We start from the raw sequence: 26,316 nt of genomic DNA, 5'->3' as shown, positions 1-26,316 counted from the left end.
ATCGACCTGTTTTCTTTTCGGGTTCATCGGGTTCGACCCGATTCTAACCCGAATCCCCAAAACTTCAATCCAAACCCATTAATTTCGTGTTAGGTTTGTGTCGTGTTTTCGGGTCGTGTCAGAAATTGCCACCTCTACTCAAACCACTCTCTTTCTCCTCTCTTTGGTTGGCCGAAACAGCAAAGGAAAAGGAAGGAAGAAAGCTTCTTCATCTTGCTCCAAATCTTGTTCCATTTCCCTCACAAATCTTCACCCAACTCACATACTACTTGGAGTACAACTCTAGCTTGGGGAAAGACATTATTTTGTGGAGTTTTCTTGGGAAGTTTTGGTGAAAATTTCTGGTTTCATCTAGGGTTCAAGAGGTACCCTTTATCTCCTTCAAATCTTTCTATTTTCTCCAAGAATCATGGTTAGTTTGCATGGGTTTGAAACCCTAAGCAAGAAATAGGCTAGAGGACTTGAGGAGTTTCATTTCTCGTTTTAATCTCTAGGATAGCGGACTTGATGAGACCTTTAGGTAGCTGCCTTGAGGATTTTTTGCTTGATTATGGTTGTTTATATGTTAAGAGAGTTGATTTCGGTTAGAAAGTTGAGAGAAATCGAAGGAATTGGTGAGGAACAAACTGGCCGAAAATTTCTGTCCATGTTGCTCTATTTTAATTCAAAATTTTGATGCTTGTTTGGCTGTGAAATTGATGGATATTTGTTGTATATTGTGTGTACAAAGTGTCATCGAAAAATCATTTGATTTGGTTGCTCAAAACTAGGGTTTTCGAAAAAGAAAGAAATCTGGAAATGGTGTTCAGGACAGTCGAACAGTACTCCTTTACTTGAACATATCTCTTTGTACAAAAATCGAAATCGAGTTCCATTTGTGGCATTTGAAACTAGACATTCATAGCTTTCTAATGGGTATAAAAATCACCTTCTAGTTGGAAATGAGTAAACCGTAGTGATTCAACAAATTTGACTGTCCTGTTGTAACTGTCTGTCCGAGAGGAATGGAGAAGTTGCAACTTGTGGCTCGATTTTATCTTACTTGTGAACTGATTTTGGAAATGACTCCTTCTGATGAAATGTAGCATTTTGAACCTAGTTTACAACGCCATAAACCACTCTAAATTTGAACTTGTATTGAGTGAGATGTGATCTGATTTCGAAAGTGCAACAAAACTGGAAACTAGAAAGTTTTTCCCTTCTTACTAGCCGAATGGTTAGGTTTGTTTTGGGATGTTTTGTTTCAAAAATTTTGATGTCAATTACCCATAAATTTCTCATCAAATGTTTCTGGAACCTTGGTTTCAAAATGGAGTGAATTGGGGTTGATTTCATTGGACAAAACCTTTGAAAATGAAAGAAAGAGTGGGTTGGCAGATTTGCTTTGAAAATTTCACAAATTTTGGTTGTTTCGTTAACAGCCTTCCGGTGGGAGTTTTGTGTAAAATTTGGTAGAGAGGTAGTTCACATATGGAAGTTTAAGTGTACGAAATTTGGTGTAATTTCAATACCATTTCGATACCCAAATGATGTTCCAAAAATTGCTCTTCAAATCTGGAAATCCACTGAACAGTTTGCAAAATCCAGCCGACTTTAGACTATTATATCTCGATACTCAAAACTCCGAATTTGGTTCCACTTATTGTGTTTGAAACTTTGTATGGGACTCTTTTTGTGTTACAAATTTTAGAGGCTGATTCACTTTCTGTAAATTTTGCCGAATTTCCAAACATCGCCGAAAACCAAGACTGGTTCTGTCTTGCTTTCTTGGATCAGCAACTTTGATCTGAAAAATGAATACTTTCTGTTTGGAATCTTTGAAAAGTGCTTTCATGGAAGTTTTAATACTTCGAATCTAGTTTCCAACGGTATAAATTTTTCTATTTTTGGACATACCAAACTCAAGATTCGATTTTCCAAGTTTTGTCGCGTAAAGCTGAAATTTTCCGATTTTATAAGAAATGAACTTTTAAGAACTTTCCATCCTCTTTTGCAGTTGTTGGTCTATTTTAGGTGTAATTTCTTGGTGGAATACATGATTCCGTTAGAACTTTAAACTTTCATTTTAAATCTTGGTTTTCGAAGGTTAAACCTCTCTTAATGCATTTTCTTGGTTGTTCCACTTTTTTGGTCAATGACACCTTATTTTATACTCAAGAAGTGAACTTCAAACCCTAGCTTTGCCTCGATTCCCGTAATTTTAAATTCCAAAAAGGAAGCATTTTGGCTAAAGTGGTTCTTGGTGAATTGCACTAGTTTTACACTTGAATCTTGGAACCTTAGCTTTGATATTTTTCTGTGAAATGAGTGAAGTTTTGGATATGTTTGACTCCATTAGTTTGAAAGAATGTGAATACTCTTGGTATCCTAAAGTTTGGACGTGAAATTTAAAGTTTTGGGAAATGAAAACCATTTATCCCTTTTCCTGATTTTCGTGCCAAAAGTGAAGTTGGTACTTTCTTTTGGAATTGAGATTTACTTACCGTGACATGAGTCAAAAATGACTTTTGAGTCCTCTTTGAACATTATTCCAATATTTTAACGAGAAAAGCTCTAGAGTTGAAGGATTGGTCACTTGAACTTTCTCAAGATGACGGCACGAAAGTTCACTTCTTGAAATCCCTTATTCATAGTAAGGAGCCAAGGACAATTCCCTTTCAAACCCTTGGCAGGTGGATCGTACAAGGAGATGCACACTGGGGGTCCTTTCTTGAGACTTAGTGGTGCATTCAGTTACATCGAGAATTACTGGGAGTGGTTGGAGGATATCCTCTGCAGGAGCAAACAAGTGCTCCGTGAAAATTACTTGCTTGACACCTTGTATACTTCACTTTTCACATACGATAGGAATCCCCATGTACTTAGGGCATTCTACGAGGGGTGGTGCCCGGACACTAATACCTTGCATACATCTGCCGGAAAATTGTCTCTCTCACTTTGGGATTTGTACAAGTTAGGAAGACTTTCAATCATCGGGGGTATCTATGAAGAGGTAATCCCATGCGCAGATGAGTTAACTGGAGTTAATGAAAATAAATTAAGACATATTCCACAAAGTTGCAAGTATTTGTTCGCAGCTTTGCATCACCTTCAACATGGAGAATCCAACAAAGCTGGAGTTTCTGCTAACCAATGGATTACCTTTTGGTTTAAAGGTAAAACGAGATACTCAAAACCAAAACAACGAAGGATAAAGAGGGTCTCTCGTGCTCAAACGACCCAAAATTCGGATGGAGAAATTGGATAACCCCACAAGTTTTCAAGTTAAGACAATGGCATATTTGATTCCATCGAAATTAAATCTTACTTGCGAGAAGAGACCTATCTTGCAGCAATTATATCTTATTGGCTCTGCGTCTTTGCTTTACCAGGGGAGGATCTCTATTACATTAGACCATCTACTTTCAAAATGGCTAGTATGATGGCTGCCGATCGTAAGACTTGCCTTGCTGTTCCTGTCTTGCTAAATATCTACCACGGACTCAATAAAATTTCAAATTCATCTACCCCAGGGTGTGCGCGTGCGACTTTTTCGGTATACTACGTATATGCTTGGCTAGCGAGTTACTTCTCTACCCATTATTTAACTCCAAATACCATGTCTGGACCAACAATGACCAATTGTTCTGGAGAAGGCGGTGCACAGTACTTTGATGAAACCAGCGCTCGCGACCTCATTCATCGGGGAGACAAAGCAACTTGGGGGATGACTTCTCTTGTGAAGAATCAAAATGAACTTTTTGTTGATAATGACAAGTTAGCGAATCTAGAACTAAGTTATTTTGTAAGCGCCTGCTCAAATTACTTAGTTTTGCATGCTGATGGAGACTTCCTTGTTGAGCCATATAGCCCCTATAGATTCGTACGGCAATTCAGGTTTTATCAAATTCCCTTATAGGAACTTGGAACGGATGTTCGTTCCACAAATTACGACTTGAGTCAAATACTTTGGCGCACTGCTATCCGCAATAAAATAGAATCGAATATGCTTTTTCCTAGCTATCCCTTGAATGCTAGCAAGCATACATCTTCAGGCTTTCAAACATGGTAATCTATGGTGCATGATGATCATATCCTCAAAGGGCGTGATATTTTGATTAAGAGTATCCAATCAAATGGTGAGCAGAAGAAATCAAAAGGAAAGGAACTTGTAAACCTGAACAATCCTTCCAAGATTGGCAATAGTCTTGAGATGAAGCAAAAGACTGTGAGAAGCGAGAAGGAAATTTTGAAGAGTTCAAACAACAAGGCTGTGACCCCTGAGAACCTTACCCCTAATGAAGAATTTTCGAAGGATACTTCATTTCATCTTCCTTCAAACATTGTGAAGGCTATTGATCATGATTCTTGCAATGCACATGAGAAGAAGAGGAGCGGGCCGTTTGATGAAGAGGATGAACAATCCACCAGCACAGACCAGCATTGGAAGCGCAAGAAGTCCAAGGTAACGACTCTCCCTTTGGATGATATGGGTTTAGATCCTAAAGAACTCTTTAAAGACATTTTGGATATATCTGTGTCTGGTATAAGCCATGCCAATATTGTAAGGATCCTCCTTGCCTACTTTAATTTAGCATTTAAAATTTGCTCATTAATTTTATATTCATGATTTGTCTAATGACGTTTTCCCTACAGTTGAATGATTAAGACTTGATCTTTATTGATGATGGAGAACCAAGCCAAGTATCAGTTGAAGGACCTACTGCATTTGAACTTTTGGCCAGACAAGTGGTCAGTTCTACCCAATAAAAAAATGCTAGTGAGAATTCCAAAAAGGCAGTAGAGGATAAAAATGCGATCCAATAAATCATGCCACAAAAGGTAGAACATATGACTCCATCGGCCAAAAAGAAACTCAAAGTCTTTGATCCACCATCGTAGCCAAGGGCACCTCAAGTGTCTGAATTTTGCCCCCAAAGTGTAATCTCAACATGTCGTAGAGACTACATTCAAATGTTGTGGAATAACTTGAGGGTCATGATATCTCAAACAGCCCTGGAGCGCATGAAATGAAAGCAAATGAAATCATGGAAGAAATGCAAAGTTTCAATGCCACCGATATCTTAAATTTGCAAGGCCTTTTAAAGGCTTTCTTTGCAAATGCAAATCGTTACGTCACAACGAAATCTTCTCTTTCAAATAAAATTTCAGCTGAATCATATAATGAGTTGCTTTCTACGGCCACCCAACATCTTAGAGATGCTCAGTGTAAGGAGAAACAATAAGCGGAAAAAGATCTCAATGCACATGTTGAAACTTAAGAAGATTGATCGCGAGGAAGTAGAGTTGAGGAAGCGACTTGAGTTCTTGGATACTCACAGGAAGGAGACGCTTTCACTGTTACGAGAAGAGTAAGATGAGCTTACCCGAGTGCAAGGCGTGATGGTCGACTTACGAAATGAAGTTCGAAAGATTGAGAATTCCCCTCTTCTACTTGCTGAGGAGAGCCAAACTTTGGACAAGATGCAAGCATTACTTGAAAGCAACCGAAAGGAGTTGTCGTCATTTGAATTCTAGGAATAGTTGCAATCTTTTACTTTGTTTCAAATTTCATTTTTTGTTAATTGCTCAAAGCATGTTGCTATGAGCACAAACATTTCATAATGAAACTTGATCTTTTTTTTCTTCATCACATTCTTGCAGACGTCCTCGTTTTTCCGTATTCTTTTAATAGCCACCATTTTAGGCTATCAATCGTAGTACAAACAATTCCAGCTTTGCCTAACCTTGATCACACTTGAAAAGATAACTGTCCAAATAATTTTGATAATTTGAACAACACATTTTCAAGTGTATGCTGCAAAATAATTTGAACTGTCCTAAAGAGGAATTTTTTTTTTCAACAAAAGAATCATCCGGGCAAAGACTTTAGTTTTATAGGGTTGTAACTGAATTTAGAAGTTATCCTCTAAGCTGCCTACGTATCCCAGAAGGGAATCAAGTCACACATAGTTCCTACCGTTCACAGTTTAGACTCTTGTGGGTCAGGAGTATCCATTTATTTACCACCTTAGATTTGATGGAGTGTTTCAACAGTTTAACCACGTGCTACACTATTGGTGGTTGTTATCCATAGTTTTAGCTCATGCGGGTCTGGAGCAACATGCAGTTTAGACTCATGCGTCATGGAGTACTTCATTTCTTTTTTATGGCAAGTATAACTTTATGAATTTTTCATTTATAGGACCAACTTTTACGCCATCTTTGTCCACCAGTTTATACGCGCCATTCGTGTAGACTTCTCGAACAACATATGACCCATCCTATTTGGAGATAATTTGTCTTTAGTGCAATGAGTCATAACTATTGGTCTTCGAACGGCAAGCACCATGTCCCCGACTTGAAAGGAGCGGCGCCGAAATTTCTTATTAAAAACTCTAGAGAGACAGGCTTGATAGCATTCAAGATTTTGTTGGACCTTCAATCTCTTTTCATCTAAACCTTCCAATTCTTCAAGGCGCAGGCGAATATTTTCTTCCTCTGTGAGCTCTTCTTGGATAGCAATTCTCAAAGAAGGAATTTGTTGCTCAAGGGGTAGGATAGCTTCTACATCATAGACTAAAGCATATGGTGTAGATTACGTTAGAGTTCGATATGTGGTGCGATAAGCCCAAAGAATTTCGCCTATCCTTTTGTGCCAATCCTTCTTTGATTTGACCGCCATTTTCTTCAACAAGTTATACAAAGTTTTGTTGAATGCCTCTGCGAGGCCATTGGCGGAGACATTATACATGGAGGACTTGCGTTGCTTGAGTTTAAATTTCTCACACAACTTATCCATTAAGCTATTGGAGAAGGATTTTCCATTATCAGTGATAATGTACCGAGGAACTCCATAACGGTAAATAATATTCACACGAATAAAATTCACCACATCTTCCTTTCTAACTTATTTGAGTGGCATGGCTTTGGCCTATTTAGAAAAGTAGTCGGTCGCAGCCAATATGTATAAATGTTGACCGGACGACACTACAAGAAAATTGTTCATCAGTGACAAAACAAAGTCATCACAGAACATACAAAAATCGTCACAAATACCTTTTATTGATGACTTTTTGATCGTCACAAAGTCGTCACTAAATCCCCGTCGGTAAAAGTAAACAGTGACGACCTAAAATGTCGTCACTAAATAGTTCTCATTAGTGACGACTTTAAGTAGAGCATTTTTGACAAAAGATCAAGTCGTCAATAAAACACTTCCAGATTGTCATCACTAATGACAACTATTTAGTGACGACCTGAAATGTCATCACTAAATAGTTGTCATTAGTGACAACAATCCGGAAGTGTTTTATTGACGAATTGATCTTTTGTAAAAAATGCTCTACTTAAGGTCGTCACTAAAAAGCACCGAAAGCCATTGTATATAACTATTTTACTGACAACAATTGTCGTCACAAGTGTAGCTTAGATTTAGTGACAGTCTCTGTTGTGACAAGAAGTTTTTATTTTCTATTGTGTAACAACTTTTTTTTGTCATTAGATAATTTCTCAATAGCTTAATAGTCATAATTTGGCCTGTAATCATTGCTAAATCATTGATTTTAAACAAACCATACAAATAAACATGAACGATTGATAACCAAAAGTATTTGCATTAGATTACATGATAATAATATAGCATTCTCAAATGCCAAATTCAAGTGTACATTACCCAACTAATGCCTACAAAAATAACATTTGTCCAAAATATCACTCGTACATAAGGTACATTTACAAAAGCAATCACAGTTTAAGAAATTGAAGAACATCTAAATGAACCACTCCATGAGCAAAAGGCAATTTTGTCTTCAACATTCTTCAACCATAACCATAGATATCTTCCAAAAGCTAGTATGAATAGCATTTATCTGTCATAAAAGAGTAAAAGAAGTAGGTAAGGGGAGGAGTACAATAATAAAGAACAAGTAATGAGACTTAGATTATTAAGACAAAAATTACAATTCATTAAGAACCTCATATAATTTGGGCCCACATATTACAACACCAGCAAGAAGTTAGAAATCACAATCCAATCTATACAAATACAACACTGCATAAGCTCAACTAAAGAGCTCTCTAAAATAGTTTTTTTTATTTTCTTTCTTTTTCTTTAAATAGCTCAACTTATTGAACAATTAAATTGGACTCCCACAGTAATTATTGTTTAATCTTTATACTTTTGGTTGTTTATATATTAAAACACAGAAAGCAACTTATTGTACGAGGTGTGAATACAGGAGGTACTAGCCCTCTTTGATTTTAGGAGTTTATGCTTCATAAATCATGAAGGAAACAATGCCTCTGTAGGATTAAACTATGCAAAGAGAATGAACTTTTCTGTGTTATTACCTACTTGGAAGCCAAATTTCACTCAAATATTTATCCTACTTGTAAAGATGATCAACAGGTTTATGCCATTAGAACTGTGAAATGCAGACAATCAAAAAAGTTTTATTCAACTTCCTCTGTTAAGGTCGGCTAATGGGGTGTTTCTGCAGGACAAGTCCTTCCCCACACCCCAAACTACAAAATTCCAGTCAGTTATCCATTGGGATAATGATAATTTACCGACTATTTGTCATGATCAGTTCCTGAACTTGTGGGATGCTGCAGATGTTGATCGACTTGAGCTCTCAGCATTTAAAAGTAGAAAAATCAAAAGCAACAGCTCTGTTATCGGATTTGGCCGGCTGCATCTTTTGCTGGTGGAAAAGGTACCCATTTGCTTATAGAATCCCTTTTTCGAACTCTGTTAAGAGCCAACATCCAACTTAACTGAGCTTTCATGCATCTTTAGAAGTTCCTGCAAGAGATTCTTGTACTAAAAAGGTCACTCTTGCGTATTTATCCATTGAGGTATTTGACACCAATCTTTCACCACAAGGTCCACATATATCATCACTTTTTTTTTTAACAACTTCTATCCAAATTGTCCAAATTATAGCATCACAGTCCTGGCTTTTGATTAACTCGTTGTAATGATCTTTTTCATATCCTTGTATTATAGGACTAGGAAACAGTACTTGGACCCACAATTAATCACCAATCCTAACTTCAACCACCAAATGGTCGATATGCAGTAGTTGAAGAATGACATACTTACGAGGCTTTACCTAGTAACACAAACAGGATAGCTCAACCATGTACAAATTTCTCAAACCCAATCGCGTCCCTAAGATGACCTTTTAGCAGTAAAATAACGAACATCAGACCAAACAACCCATTTTATACCAATTGCAAGAACAGTGAGCAGGTCCTACAAGAGATGAAGGAAATTCTGACTGCATATATTGCTATCATTAAGAATCTGATAGTAGATATTAGAAAGCTAAAAACGCATATAGTGGAAAAATATATGAATAAATTAGTCTGCAATCAAAATTTCCTAACACCAGGGAAAGCCCAGAAACCATACATCTTTTGGGCACATATTATGGGGTTATACCATATCAGTACAGAAGTGATACATGAGCCTCACGCTAAAAGGCCGCTCTCCATCACACCACATTCCCAACATTGTAAAACAGATGAGTCCATTCTCCATGAAAACTGATTTCAAAAAAAGTTATATACAAAGTTTCTCCTAGGAATCCAAGCATTCATCGACTCTCTCAAACATTTCTAAAGAATGATGCAAATTGCTTGGCATGGTAGCTTGATCCCAACAGTGACACACTCCCAATCAAGAGATGGAATTAATTTAAACCTGGAGCAACATCTGCTTCTTGTGTGGGTTCAAATCTATAAAAACATAATGCCTGCAAACTGTGAAATAAATGGACCAATACGTGTATGTCATAGAAAAGGTATTCCTACTTTCTATCAGCTAGTTCCCAACTTCATACTCATCTTAATTTAAGTTCTCATGATAGTATTCTAGTACATAACCTTGAGTTGTACAAAATTCTTATAACAGGTTAGTCACCTCCCCTCAGACTTAATTAGTGTTTGAGTTTGACTGGAGAAGCTAGGATACTATATCAAGAGAAAGAGTTTAAGTTTATGGTAGGTTATTGAAACTAATAAAGACAATGGGAAACACATGAGATCATTACATTTTTGGGATCTTGTAATATTCTAATTAAGGAAAGTGGCGATTACTTTGGAATGTACTGAAAAGAAAAGCAAGACATTCAACCTGGGACAGGGATGTTATGTATAGTTACTTGCATTCTTTCACCATAATCTAAAAAGATCTATCATCTATGTCCATTCACAGGTATGCTATTTCAATAACAACCTGAGTTTGGGTTCGGAAGTTCTGTAGGCTTTGCAAAGCTCCAGCTGTGACCTCCATCTTCAGATTCTGACATACAATTAGCCTGAAATTGACTCATCACAGTTCCTAATGTCCTACCTAAGCTCGATCAAGTAAATTGAAAAACAAACCATAGCTAAATGAAATTGTGGTCACCGGCTAAGATCAGAAAGTCATTTAGTGATGTGATAATATGGTTGACGAAGAAAACTAGAGGATATGCCAAAAGCTATTATCAAAATTAGGGCCATAAAGCAATTGGAGAAAATGAAGTAAATAACAACATAGCTATGATAGCATCTAATAATCAAGAGCTGCTAAAAGATTTTGGGCAGAAATTTGCAAAAAATATTGTAGAATATTAGGGATTTGGAAAAATTGGGGAAAATGTATAGGAGAGAGAAAAACGAACCTTTTCAATGAAAACCTTGCCCTTTAATGCTGGACAGCCATGGTGATGCTAGTGAGAAGCCAGAGAACGGATTTGTTGTGTGGGTGAAAGTGATAATTGCCGTGCGGAAGCTCTATTTTGGGAAGCTCTGTTTGTTTCAGCTCGGTGAAAGTTTGTGTTGCTCAAGTGTTCCGTTGCTTTAACTCAGACCAAGTGTTCCGTTGCTTTTGTTTTCAGAATGTGTTCCGCTGCTTTGGTCTTTGCTTTGCTTTGGATATTATTTTTGTTGCACGGCACTTTCACTATGATTTGATCAAAATTTTGACTTCACTCATTTTCCCTCCATTTGATACCAAAAATCATGTTTTTTTCTGGATTTGTAATATGGTTTGAACCATAGATTTTAATGCTATAGTATTATTCTTTATTTTTTAGCAAAAATAAAAAATTTCATCAACATAGGTGGCAAAATTTGTTAATTTCATATAATTGAAAATGTATTTTTATAATTTGCTAATATTTTATACTAATTTCTTATAATTGCTGCACTAAAGAACATCATGTAATTGAAAATAATTAAACTCAAATTATATGGTTATAACATAGTTTCAATAAAAATAATCATTTTCCCAACATTTGAGACCAATCATCATGCTTTTTTTTTTTATTTTTAATTTGGTTTGAAGCATAGATTTTATTGCTATAGTATTATTCTTTATTTTTTAGTACAAAAACACAAATTTTCATCAATATAGGTGGCAAAATTTGTTAATTACATATAAGTGAAAATATACTTTTATAATTTGTAAATATTTTAGCCCTGCAATTTTTTATAATTGCAGCACTAAAGTACATCATTAATTGAAAATAACGAAAGTCAAATTCTATGGTTATAACAGACTTTCATTAAAAATAATCAAATGCTATTAATAAGACATTATTGTTAAGTCAAAATCAAAGAAAATTTAGTGATGACATAATGTTATCACTAATTTATTCAAGATTATAATGACAAGAAAAGTCGTCACTAATTAAATTGCTAGTTTTTAATACTTTTGTGAAAATATTGATAATGGTTGAGAAAATTTTGTTACATTACAGCAAGTGATAAATGTACTTTTGTTCTTTTTCAAACATTTATTTTAATGTTTAATTTTGTTTAAAACTATTGTACTAGTATAGATTTGTAAGACAAAACTTAAGTTCTCAATAGTTAAAAAATTCATTACAGAGAAAACACAAAGTAGTAGTTGCAAAATGTGTATAAATTACAGATATTTTAATGTGTATAAATTACAGTTTATTTTAATGTTTAATTTTGTTTGAAACTATTTTACTAGTATAGATTTGCAAGACATAGATTTATGGGTAATTTCTTTTTTTTTGGCTTTCACATATTTAATTTATGTTAAATACAAAACCTACCAGTTTCCCTTTCATAAAAATATTAGTGCAACACTTTTTGAATTTTACTTACAAACATTTATGTATTTAACATAAATTAAATGATTCAGAGTGAAATGCCCATAAAGAGCAGAATATTTGTTCATGTAATGGAGGAAACCCACAAAGAGTTGGTACTTTATGGGCCATTTCTTTTTTTAAAAAAATTTAATTTATGTTGAAAAGATAACCTGCCAGTTTTCGTTTTGTAAGAAATCAGTGTAACACTTTTTGAATTTTACTTGCAAACATTTATAAATTTATCATAAATTATATGTTTGAGAATAAAATGCCCATAAAAAGTTGGTACTTTGAATAGATAATACTCATTTGCCCATAAACTACACTCCCTGAAGGCTATTTTGTTAATTACTTTGTAGTACTTTGTTATTCCTTTGCTAATACTACTTGGCATGTAGTACAAAGGATAAATCTGGCATAAATTTCTTATTCCATTGATAAAAGGACCTGCCTGCCTTATAACTATTGTAATGAAAGATATATCTTTAGAGTTTATAACAAATTATTACTTAAGTTTGAGAAAATTATAAAATATTTATGCATAGTTTATCAAGATACCATTCGCAATTTCCTAATAAAAAAATAGGGGCTAAATTGTAAAAGCTAGGGTGCCATAATAGAAATAATAAAATTGGTGTATTACATATGGGGGTTAAATTGCAAAAGTTAGAGTGCCATAGTAGAATTAATGAAATTGGTGAATTACATATGGGGCTAAATTACAAAAGTTAGGGAGTAATAATAGAATTAAAGAAATCGGTGTACTACATATGGGGCTAAATTGTAAAAGTTAAGGTATCATAATGGAATTAATGGAATTTTTTACAACATTTGGGGCTAAATCGCAAAAGTTAGGGTGGCACAGTAGAATTAATGAAAGTGACTTAGAAATAAGTATTTTAAACAGTGACGATTAATTCTTGTCACTAAATCCGAATCGGTAGAGTGACAGTGACGATATTAGAAGTTGTCACTGTATAGATCATTTTAGTGACAACTTTTTCAAGGTCGTCACTGCAGCCTTAGTTGCTTTGAGCAATTATGACAACTCTCCTTGTCGTCACTAAACAACTACGTTTTGTGACGACTTTTACCGTCACTAAAAAATGTTGTCACTAATGACCATATTTCTTGCAGTGTAGTTTGTGACGAAAATAACGGGTCGTCACTAAACATTTAGTTGCTTTGATGCAATTGTGACAACTTTAGGTGTCGCGACTAAAGAAGCTCATTTTGTGACGACTTATTGTCATTACGACAAATTGTTGTCACTAATAACTTTTTTTTTAGTGATCAGTGACGACAACAAAAAGTCGTCCGTAAATAGGCCAAGCAATAGTGATGATGTTCTTAATGTCGTCACTATTGTGTGTTCTAAACACTCCCGCGCTCTTTCTAAGTCGTCACAAATGAGTTGGCTCCCATTAGAGGTTTGTGACGAGTTAGAAAGTCGTCAATAAAGGATCCACTTTTGTGACAACTTTTTTTCGTCACAGAGAAAAGTTGTCACTGATGACCAATTTTCTTGTAGTGCGACTTTGGTAATGGTCCCACAACATCAAGACCCCAAGCATCAAAAGGCCAAGAAGCAACGGTCGAGTGCAATGGCTCAGGTGGTTGATGGATGTAATTTGCATGAAATTGACAATCTTGACATCTTTGAGCATATTCTATGCAATCTTTGACCATAGTAGGCCAATAGTAGCCCATCCGTTTAATTCGAAAATATAACTTGGGACCGGATTGATGAGTTTCACATATTCCAGAATGTGCCTCATGCATTGCCCGATATGCCTCATTTTCGCTCAGACAGTGCAACAGTACACCTTTAAATGATTTTCGGTACAATGTATCTTTGTACAAGATAAAACGAGGGGCACGACGATGGATGTCAGTTCTCCTACATTGCTCCTCAGGTAATTTTTGATACTTGAGATAATCGACGAGGGGTTATCTCCAATCTTCTTTGTTAATTTTATAAGTTGAGACCACATGAGCATCGTCTCCTTCAATACCCTCATCATCAACTAGTGATAGAACCACCCACTTTTGGCATACACAAACTTGTATCTCATGATTCGACATGGTAAGTGAAGAGACTAGCACAGCTAATGCGTCAGTTTGCTTATTTTCTCTTCTAGGAACATGCTTAATACTTGCACCCCCAAGCCGACTTATGAGTCGCGTTGCATATTTGTGATACGGAATTAATTCAAACTTTTTGACCTCATAACTTCCCAAGAGTTGGTTAACCACTAATTGAGAGTCACCATAAATTTAAAATTTCAACTGTTTCATTTCGACAGCTATTTCAAGTCCGAGTATAAGAGCTTGATACTCAGCGACATTGTTTGAACAATGTTGGTTTTGTGACGCCCCACATCTCCCTAAGGTCCGAGTATAAGAGCTTGATACTCAGCGACATTGTTTGAACAATGTTGGTTTTGTGACGCCCCACATCTCCCTAAGGCGGACCAAAGGGTATCCGCGGACGCCTGCCCAGCTCTCGCCAGGACTCAAGCAATTCCATTCAATTTAAAACCGGACTAAACACTTCGAAGAGAACAACATGAATACAATAATGCGGAAGCGTTCAAGCTTATCAAGTCACTTAACATGTAACCATTACATCGGTAATCATAAAACAACTTAAATTCAACAAACACGTCAGGGCCCAAACTTTCAAATTTACAATTTTCAAAAGTACAACCCAAACCAGGGCCTAGTAAAAATATAGTAGGAGTCTTAACAAAAGTGTAACGAATGGTTTCTCCTTACTTCTCCAAGATTCGGTCCTGTTAAGGAAAACAAAACTATAGGGTGAGCTAAACGCTCGTGAGGCCAAGAACACACATGCAAGCACTTTGTTCAGATAGCAATCCCAAATTTAATAAATAAAACCATGTCCCTTCAATAATCAATCATTCGAACAGGAAAAGTAATCAGAAACAATTCAAGGATATAGTAGCTCTCAGGAGCTAAATTCCACTCGCTCTGCCGATGTCATTCGTATACCTTCCCGCATTGACCCTCCTGTCAACCGGGTCGGTATTTCCATTTCCGTAGATCACCACTTACTTCCCTCCGTCCACCGTACACCTCAAGGGCCCACAAGTCATGTATAAGGCGATACTCCACGAGTATGTCGAGCAAGACCTCTCATTAGGTCGAGCTCATATTTACCTCATGGCTCGCCTAAGTCCCCGACCAAGCCCATTGCTGGCTCGAGTCTAAGGTCGGCCTATGAGTTTGGGCGTCCCCCATTCATTTGAAAGTCGAGGAGGTTCACTCCAACGACTTATGTAATCATAACATAACATTGCATTTCATTCATTCATTCAATACATTTCAATCATTCATTTGAAATTAGAACGAGTGCGGTAAAGTACGCACCCGCCCTTATCTTTGAAACTTCCAACAATTACCACAAATAAGCAAGTATCACAGATTCACACACTTGACACTCACCGAGCAATTCAATAAGAATTATTTTCTGGGAGTTCAAGTGTCCACAGTAAGATCCTCTTGAATGCCTTCTTGTGCGCCTGGCAATTAATAGCGGATAATCACACAATTAACCCACTTGTCAAGGAAGATTGTACACTAGTACAATCTAAGGAATATTTCACGAAATGAACCTCAATTACTCGTAAATCGAGGTTCAACTTGCCTTTTATTATGTACAATATTATTTGAGTTTTTATCATGAAAAGCGAGGGCAAAACGTTTGAATAATACTAAGAGAATTAAGAGTTTTGGGAAAAACTCCTTTGCCTTGAAAATGGAGAAATTTCAGTTTTCTCCTAAATCTTTGAAAATTCGTATCTCTCTCGATATAAATCCAAAACTGGAAAACATTATACCGTTGAAAACCTTTTGGAAAGTGTTAAAAGTTCTTAGAAGACACCTTTCCATGAATCTAAGTGGAAAGTACTCAAAAATGAGCTTGAAGATACAGACTCGGCGTACAAGGCAGAATTAAGTTGGATTTTGGCCAACTTTGAAAATTCGGCACGATTCACACATTTCAAACCGGCCTCTGAAATTTGTAACTCAATTAGAGTTGCAAGTGAGGTTTATAGCAAAACAAGCGGATCAAGAATCGGAGTTTCGAGTTGTTAGTCCCACAGACAACCAAGAGGGGGGGGTGAATTGGTTTGATTAAAATCTTAACCAAGTTTATGCACTTTTTCGTTAATGAAAATTTACCTTCCTTTTTAGTAATGATCAACCAAGTAGATAAGAAGACAATAGCAATATTGATCAGAGAAGCAAGTATAGATAAGCAATGAATATTTTATTAAACAGAAATGTAAAATAGAGAGACAAACCAAGTGTCTACCAAGCTTAACCCAAACTTGAAGACCAAACACTAGGAAGAGCAACTTCTCTTTGATGAACGAAGATCAACTAGATGTACAATGGAGGGAGCACTTCCTCCTTGCCCTAAGCCTCACTTAGTCAAGCTAGGAAGTTTTACAATCACTCAGAAAACCCTCAACAAAGCTACACTAAAGATCCTTTCAACCACAAAAGAAATGCTCAACAGAAATTCACACCACTTTAAAACAAATCTGCTTTGGAGACTATTTTCTAGCTAAAATATCTCACTAGATCTTGTAAACAAAGTGTGCAAAAGTTCCTACTTCGTTCAGACCAGTTTGATTTTAAAGAGAACCAGAAATGGGCTTCATCAATGCTTCCAACGGATAGAAGGCAGCTGAAGAGTCAACTAGCCGTTGGGGCTGTCGGACGTCCGACGATCGAATCATCGTCCGAACCAATCGTCCGATGATAGCCAAGTTGAGGTTCGGACGTCCGATAAGTTCTTTGTCGTCCGACAGCACAGCGTCCGACCTTGGGCCGAGAGCTAGCAAGTTATCTTGGAATTTTTCGGACGTCCGATGCGATTGATTAGCGTCCGATGGCAAGCGTCCGATCCTTCCGGACGTCCGATGCTTCTATGTGAGCGTCCGACGGTGCTTCCTTCCTGATGTTCTTCATCCTTTCGGACGTCCGACAGTTTCCTTTCGGCCGTCCGACCTGATTGTCCTGTTTTTGCTTCACATTTTGGTTGTTTTGCTTTTGATGACATATTCGAACCTGATTCTTGGATAGACAAAAACACTTGTTTTTGAAGAAGGTTAGATAAACATTTCAAAGTGCCAAGAATGACACACTTAAAAGACAATATCTTTGATCGGAACAAAACAATGACTAAATTCATTTATATTATTTCAATCTTGTTTGCCACATCCAAAGCATCGTAGTCTGGAGTCAATCAAACATATGCTTTCTTTGTTCCATCAGGCCTGATCAAAGTGTTCACTTTCTTGGACTGTATTTCAAAGAACTTTTGTGATCACCAAAACCAAGAATAACATTCTCCCCCTTTTTGATGATGACAAAACAAAAGTTTGAAATGAAATTTGATGATTGCAATGAAAGCTCCCCCTTTCAAAATAGACAAGAACTCCCCCTGCCATAGTGAATCAAAGAACTTTTGAAAACCTCCCCCTCACTAGACTGCCCAACCGAGTTTAGACAATCATCCAAAATCATGACAATTAAGTAACACACAACCAACATATCACCAATTCAATCCATCAGCAAAATTCAAATTAAACCATCAATCAATTCATCATATCCAACATTATCAATCATCAATCAGATCTCTCCCCCTTTTTGTCATCACAAAAGAGCAAACCAAAAACATCCATCTTATACACAAATACATCTTATCCAAAATGTAAACCAAAAACAATTCATTCCATTCACATAAACAGAATAAACAAACATCACCAGTACTTAAACATCACCAATAACTTCCATCAAGATACTTAGAAACATCACAGAACTTAAACATAAACAAGAATATCCATTATATTACACCTCAGTACTTAGATCATCCATCAACACACACCAAAAGAAACTGAGAATATCCATAACATAACATATTCTAAAAGAGACAAACAAAATGCAAATGTCCTAAATGATGATCTACGTGGATCCAGGTGTCCTCCGAGAAAGCTGATATTGGTCGAGATCCTCCTCTTCAGTGTCTTCATTATCTTCAGCAGCTTCTACAATTGGTGCCTTGCCTTTGTCTGATGTGGAAGGGCCATGAGGAGTCACAGGAGTTGCTGGATTCGGATCTGGAACTGATGAACCTGGATCAGTGGTTCGAGGTTCTTTGTCATGTGAGACTTCCTCAACCACAGGTGGAGGAAAAAGAAGATTCTTTTTGTCAAGAAAGGCAGTTTGTTGCTCAGAAGACATGGTGAGCATGAGACCATGTTCTAGAAGAAGAACATGCTGTTTGAGTTCTTGAAGAAGCTCAATTACTTCATTACTGGAAGAGGAAGATGCTTTAGTGGCAGACTTCCTAGGGTGAATGGGAGTGAGTGAAATGGGTGAAGGATCATGTGCAGTCTTAGACCTAAGTTCACTAGAAGATGCACCCTTATAAGCCCACAGATTATCTTTGAAAACAAGATTTTTCCTTTCAAAATACCCTTTTGTAAAGGCATAAGAAGATGCTTCTTTAGGACAAACACCTAGAATAGGGACTTTGTTAAACTCAAAAATCTTTTGAAGAAACTTTCCATAAGATAATTTTCTGCGAGAATCAGTGGCATAGCGAAGTAAGAACTTGCACATGACAAAACCAAAATCAATACGAATTTTTTCTTGAAAACAATAAAAGAGGTACAACTCCATTTTGTTTGCATCAGTTCTGTGGCCATCAGTAGGCACAAGCAGGTTTGAAATGATAGAAAAAGCAATTAAATTCACAGGGGCCAGATCATTCAATTTAGCATCAGCAGGTGAGGAAAAACTTCTTTTGAAATAGGTTAACATTTTTGTCCCATCAAAATGATTTGCAGCAGTAGGAAGCTCTTCATAAGAAAAGAAATTAGCAATTTTATCTTTGCATAAACGTTCAATGGTAGTATTTAAAATGGAGTTCACGATTTCAGAGTCAATGATTAAGTCTACCCCATTAACCCTGGAAAATATTTCAGTTGGGTCAGAACCTTTCCTTAGATTGGCAAAAAATTGATGCAACATATCAGGATAGTAGACATTTGGCATAGAAATAAGATGTGACCATTTCTGGAAAGCAAATAGACTCAGAATGGATTCTAAACCTATGGAGCGAAATTCAGAGGGGTTTACAGTTCTTTGAGGGATGACACCCTTCTGGGATATCCAGGAGTATTTGTCTTTCGCAGCATCATCAAAGAATGTAGGAGGAGGAACTGATTTAGGAGGCGGTTGAGAGGAGGTCCCCTGTCCAGATTCAGGCTGAGATGTGGGTTGTGGAGTAGGCCGTGACATTTGACCCTTGATAGCTCCCCTTTTGAAGCGTTTGGATGTCCGTTTGACAGTAGGAAGATCCTCATCCTCATCCCTGAGTGGATGCTTGCGTCCGGCAGTAACTTTTCCTCCCCTTAGATTCACCATTGTTCTAAATGTGTGGAATGGAGGATGCAAATGATGCACACAGCAGTAGGGAAGTGAATCGCACAGAAATTTTGGGACAAAAACACCTTGAACGAGATTTGACAGAGCGGTTATGCAAGAGTAGGGTTGTGAGGAAAATTTGGGGATTTGCGAAATGTTACTCAGTTTGGTGAAATGATCAGGAGAAATGAAACGCAAACGATGGGGAAATGTTTTGGTTGAGTCAATTTGGGAATGGTAGTTACAGAATGGTACGAATTTGAGAGTGAGGGAAGAGAGAGTTTTCGTCCGAGAGGAAATAGGATATGAAGAGACTGAAGCAAATAAGGAAGAAAGTTGATTTAAAACAAATGAGCCGTTGCACTGTCGGACGGCCGAACGAAGTTGTGCGTCCGACAGTTGCGTCCGAACAGGCGCAATTCTGGAAAATGGCTGAAGAACATCATCGGACGTCCGTTCATCTTCTTTCGGACGTCCGAAGACTTTGAGAAATATTAGGATGATTTTTCGATTATTCCTAATTTTGATCTTAGATGAATGAACTGATCTAATGGCAGAGCTTTGGTAAAAATATCAGCAAATTGATCTTTAGAACAAACATAATTTACACATATTTCACCTTTTTGAACAAGATCACGAATAAAGTGATGCTTTATATCTATGTGTTTTGTCCTAGAATGATGAATAGGATTTTTGGTCAAATTGATAGCACTAGTATTATCACAGAATACAGGCATGCAGTCATACAACAATCCAAAATCATTCAAAGTGTGCTTCATCCATAGAAGTTGAGCACAACATGCACTAGCGGCAATATATTCCGCCTCGGTGGTAGACAAAGAGATTGCACATTGTTTCTTGCTAAACCAAGAGACTAAACAATTTCCAAGAAAATGACAAGTTCCACTCGTACTCTTTCTATCCACATGACAACCTCCAAAATCAGCATCCGAATAACCATATAAAGCAAACTCATTAGATGTAGCATACCAAAGACCATAGTCTAATGTACCTTTCAAATACCTAAAAATTCTTTTTACAGCATTCAAATGTGATTCTTTTGGACAAGATTGAAATCTAGCACACAAGCAAACAGCAAACATAATATCAGGTCTACTTGCGGTTAAATAAAGTAGGCTTCCGATCATACCTCTATAATGCTTTTCATCCACATGATTACCTTCTTCATCTTTGTCAAGCTTTGTAGAAGTGCACATTGGAGTTCCAACTTGTTTTGAGTCCTCCATGCCAAACCTTTTCAGCAATTCCTTGGTATATTTTGCTTGATTTATAAAAATTCCCTCAAGAGCTTGATGTATTTGAAGTCCAAGGAAGAAATTTAATTCTCCCATCATACTCATTTCAAATTCATTTTGCATAGTGGTGGAAAACTCCTTACATAGATACTCATTAGTAGCACCGAAAATAATATCATCAACATATATTTGCACAATAAGAAGGTCTTTCAACACATGCTTAGTAAAAAGTGTGGTGTCCACAACACCCCTTTTGAAACCCTTTTCAATCAAGAACCCACTTAATCTTTCATACCAAGCTCTTGGAGCCTGTTTTAAACCATATAAAGCTTTAGAAAGTTTAAACACATGACTTGGAAATTTTGTATTTTCAAAACCGGGGGGTTGATCCACATACACTTCTTGATCAATAAAACCATTTAAAAAGGCACTTTTAACATCCATTTGAAACAATTTGAAACCTTTGAAGCAAGCAAAAGCAAGAAGCATTCTAATAGATTCTAATCTTGCTACGGGAGCAAATGTTTCATCAAAATCAATTCCTTCTTCTTGTGCATATCCTTTAGCAACTAATCTGGCTTTATTTCTTACAACAACACCTTTATCATCCAACTTATTTCTAAAAATCCACTTTGTGCCAATGATAGGCTGATTTTGAGGTCTATCAACAAGTGTCCAAACTTCATTTCTCTCAAATTGATTAAGTTCCTCTTGCATAGCCAAAATCCAGTTTTCATCCTTTAAAGCATCATTGATATTTTTAGGTTCAAAAAGAGAAACTAAAGCAAAATTATCAATCAATTTTCTAGATGAGGAACGAGTGTTTACCTTCTCGGATGGATCACCAATTATAAGTTCTTTTGGATGATTTTGGCTGAATTTCCAAGCCTTGGGAAGATCTTTGAGTGGATCATCATTTTTGTCTTCATCTTCCACTTCTTGATCATTATGAACTTCATTTTCCATTTCAGTTGCTGCTGGTTTAGAACTTCCTTCATTCCCAATTGATAGCTTTTCCATTCCTTCTCGAACACCTACATCATCATCCTCACACAAACTTTTGGAATTATCATCATTGGCTTCATCAAATGTTATATGTATAGCTTCTTCAATCACAAGAGTCCTTCTATTAAAAACTCTATATCCTCTTTTATTTTCACAATATCCCAAAAATATTCCTTCATCAGATTTTTTATCAAACTTGCCAAGATGTTCCTTTAGATTCAAAATAAAGCATTTACAACCAAATACTTTGAAATAACCAACCGTAGGTTTCTTATCAAAAATCAGTTCATAAGGAGTTTTCTTCAAAATAGGTCTCAAGAGAATTCTATTCATTACATAACATGCAGTGTTTACCGCTTCAGCCCAAAGGTATTTAGGCAATCTACATTCATTCAACATAGTTCTAGCAGCCTCTTGGAGAGTCCTGTTTTTCCTTTCTACAACACCATTTTGCTGTGGAGTCCTTGCAATAGAAAACTCATGAGTTATACCATTATAATCACAAAATTCTGGAAATCCACAAAATTTGAATTCAGTTCCATTATCACTTCTAATTCTAACAATTTTTAAACCAAGCAGATTTTGCACTTTAGCAAACAATGAAGTAAAATTCTTGAAGGCATCATCTTTATGAGCAAGAAATATCACCCAAGTGTATCTAGAATAATCATCCACAATCACAAAACAGTATTTCTTACCACCCAAGCTAGAGATTTGAGTAGGGCCAAATAAGTCAAGATGCAAGAGTTCTAAGGGTTTTGAAGTAGATACACACTTCTTTGTTTTAAAAGAAACTTTTGTTTGCTTACCAAATTGACATGCATCACATATTTTATCCTTTTCAAAACTGATTTTTGGCAAGCCTCTAACTAGTTCCTTTTTCGAAATTTCCTTTAGTAAGTCCATGTTAAAATGACAAAGTCTTCTATGCCACAACCAAGGATCTTCATTTGAAGCTTTAAGACATTTTAAGCTAGAAGAATTAACTTTATCAAGAATCACAATATATATGTCATTAAACCTCTTACCTTTGAACACAACATTGTATTTGGAATCAAGTACAATGCATTCAAGCTTTTTAAACAACACATACAAGTCTTTATCACACAATTGACTAACACTAAGCAAGTTATAACCTAAGTTATCAACCAAGAGCACATTATGAACAAAAGTTTCACCATCCTTACCAACATCACCTATTCCAATTGTCTTAGCTTTCACATCATCACCAAATGTTACCTTTCCACTTGATTTTGATTTCAGCTTTATGAACAAGGAGGGATCACCGGTCATGTGCCTTGAGCAGCCGCTATCAATAAACCATTTGGACTTGTTTGATCCTTTTTCCTGAAAAGATAAGGTGTTTGGTACCCATTTTAATTTTTGGGTCCATAATAGTTAGCATTGTATCTAACTAACCACATGCATTTCATCCCTTTGTTCAGATTTCTTTTCACATAGCAATCTCCTTTCAAATGCCCTCTTTGACAACAGAAATCACACATAATGAAAGAGTTCTTAACATGTACTGGTTTGATATATCTCAATCCACCTCTTCTATATGTTGTGAAGCCATGTGCAATTTTGTTGTGAGCAAATGTTCTTTGACAAGCAGTAAGATGGGTAGATGACATGTTTCTTTTGAGAAAATCCTGTTTTCTTGATTTCAAAGTTTCATCCAAGATGTCCATTCTTTTCTTCAAATCACCATGCTTTTCCTTCAGCATTTCACAAATATTAGTCTTTCTGTCAAGCTCGTTTTGAACATCACATCCGGCTCTTACAAGGCATTCATTGTCAGTCTTTAGATGTTTATTTTGTTGAACCAGACTTGTATTTTCTTGAATGAGAAAAGCAATTTTCTGTTTTAACAGCTTGTTTTTATCATAAGATTCCTTCAAGGCATTATGTAGCTTTTCAACAAAAGATTCAAGATCATCATCTTCATCATCATCACTTTCAGATTGTGAGTGAGTGGAAGATACCTCATTATTTCCAATAGCCATGAAGGCCATTTGAGCTGATTCCTCTTCTTCTTCAACTTCCCCTTCGGAGTTGCATTCATTCCAAGTAATCTGAAAGTTGTTGAATCTTGGCTTTCGATCAGCTTTTCCATCTTTCATCTTCTTCATGGGGCATTCATTTGCATAGTGTCCAATCTGTCCACATTCGAAGCATTTGTCCAACTGTTTCTTGTTGAAATCTTGTTTTCCTTTGTACTTTGCGATAGATGGTTGATTCTGGAATTGATTGCTAGGACCTCCCCTTCTAAACTTTCTTTTATTCAAAATCCTTTTGAAGCCTCTGGTGATAAGAGCAAGATCATTATCATCACCATCCGAGTCTTCATCATCCAGGTGAGCTGGATCATCTTCACCTTGAGTAGTCTTTAGAGCAATGTTTCTCTTTGCTCTAGCATCCTCTTCCTCCTGCACTTTAGATTTCAGTTTCAACTCATAAGAGGTTAGTGAGTTAATGATGGATTCAATAGGCACAGAACTTAAATCCTTAGCCTCTTCTATTGCAGTCACTTTATTTTCCCATTCTTTGCCCAAAGCATTGAGAATTTTCCTGTTCTTCTCTCCCAAGGTGTACTCTTTGCCCAACACCTCGAGATCTTTGATCAAGTCAGTGAACCTGCAAAACATTTTGTCAATATCCTCAAGAGGTTCAATCTTAAAAGATTCATACTTTGTGACCAAGATGGCCTTTCTCTGTTCTCTCACATTGTCACCACCCTCATGGATTTCTCTTAACTTATCCCACATTTCTTTGGCTGATTTACAGCCTTTCACTCTAATTGATTCATTTGAATCTAAGGCACTATAAAGAACATTCATGGCCTTGGCATTCAATGTAAGGTTAGTTCTATCTTGAGCATTCATTTCAGCTCTCATTTTTGGCCGAAGCAACCCTGTATCTGCATCAAGAAAGTTAGCTTCATGCGGTCCTTCACTGACAATAAACCATAGTTCAATATCAATAGATTGTAAAAAGATAATCATTCGTTCTTTCCAGCTAACATAGTTAGAGCCACTGAACATGGGAGGCCTAGTAACAGATTGCCCCTCAACAAACATAGCATGACTGGTTGTCATCTTTACTCCAAGCCGTTAGAGCTTAATCTCAAGGAGACCAAGCTCTGATACCAATTGTTAGTCCCACAGACAACCAAGAGGGGGGGGTGAATTGGTTTGATTAAAATCTTAACCAAGTTTATGCACTTTTTCGTTAATGAAAATTTACCTTCCTTTTTAGTAATGATCAACCAAGTAGATAAGAAGACAATAGCAATATTGATCAGAGAAGCAAGTATAGATAAGCAATGAATATTTTATTAAACAGAAATGTAAAATAGAGAGACAAACCAAGTGTCTACCAAGCTTAACCGAACTTTTGTGATCACCAAAACCAAGAATAACACTCTTGGAAGCTAATTTTGATCAAACTTCACTCCATCTTCTCTCACCTAGCAGCCGGCCAACACCCCCCTCTCACTCACTCTCTTGCTTCACAAATTCCTTCATCAAATCAACCCAAAACCTCAACCAATCTTCACCAAACTTGAAGATCATCTAGCATACTACTTGGAGGTTGGATTTAGCTAACAAAAAGGGCTGCATTTTCACGGTTTCTTGGAGCTCTTGAGGGCCAAAAATTTCTGGGTTAAGGCACTAAGGAGGTATAACTTCATCCTACACCTTAAACTTGGATTATGATGGTAGAAATGCATCCTTAAGCTATTGCATGTGGATGGGTGGCTTGACATGGTTGTAAAATGTGATAGTGGGCTCTTTGTATTCCCACACTTGGGTTGTTGTTGCTGATTAGAGGATCAATGTTGGGTTTAATGGTAGTTTAATGGTTATAATGATGGATTTATGGAGTATTAATGTTGGAGACTCAAAGTAGAGGTCATGACCAGAAATTGCTGAATCTGCCCCTGTTTTGTTCGGCCATGATAAGGCCAATTTTTGGTGATTTATTGGCATGAACCTGATGTGTATATGTTATATTATATGTGTAGAAATTTTCGTTGGAAAACATCAACATTTGGATGGGCAAACGAATTTATTCGTGAACTAGGCAAGCTGAAAAGTTATTTTCGGGTAACCCTGTCCAGCGGTAGCATTTTGACCATAACTCCGTCCTCGGGTGTCGAAATCAAGTGCCGTTGGTGGCGTTTGAAACTAGACATTCCTGGCTTTAATTTAAGATAAAATTCATGTTCTGATTCTCTGTGAGTGAGCCGAACCAAATGTTTTAAGATAGCTGTCCTGTCTCGGATTTGCTGGAATGGTTTGTAGAAGCAGTAACTTGAGGCTCAATTTTGAGCTGGTTGCTTGCCAAATTTCAAAACGTTTCCTTCTGTAAACTTTTATTCCTATGAATTTATTTTCTAACGCCATAAACCATGCCTCATTCCGAGTTAAATTGGTTGAGTTGTGATTAAAACAAGTGGACTGCCCTGTTTTGGGAAAAACGTAATATTT

This window comes from Coffea arabica, chromosome 8e, assembly GCF_036785885.1.
Source record: "Coffea arabica cultivar ET-39 chromosome 8e, Coffea Arabica ET-39 HiFi, whole genome shotgun sequence".
Taxonomy (NCBI): Eukaryota; Viridiplantae; Streptophyta; class Magnoliopsida; order Gentianales; family Rubiaceae; genus Coffea; species Coffea arabica.
The sequence above is the reverse complement of the archived record's forward strand: the minus strand, read 5'-3'. Positions refer to the sequence as shown.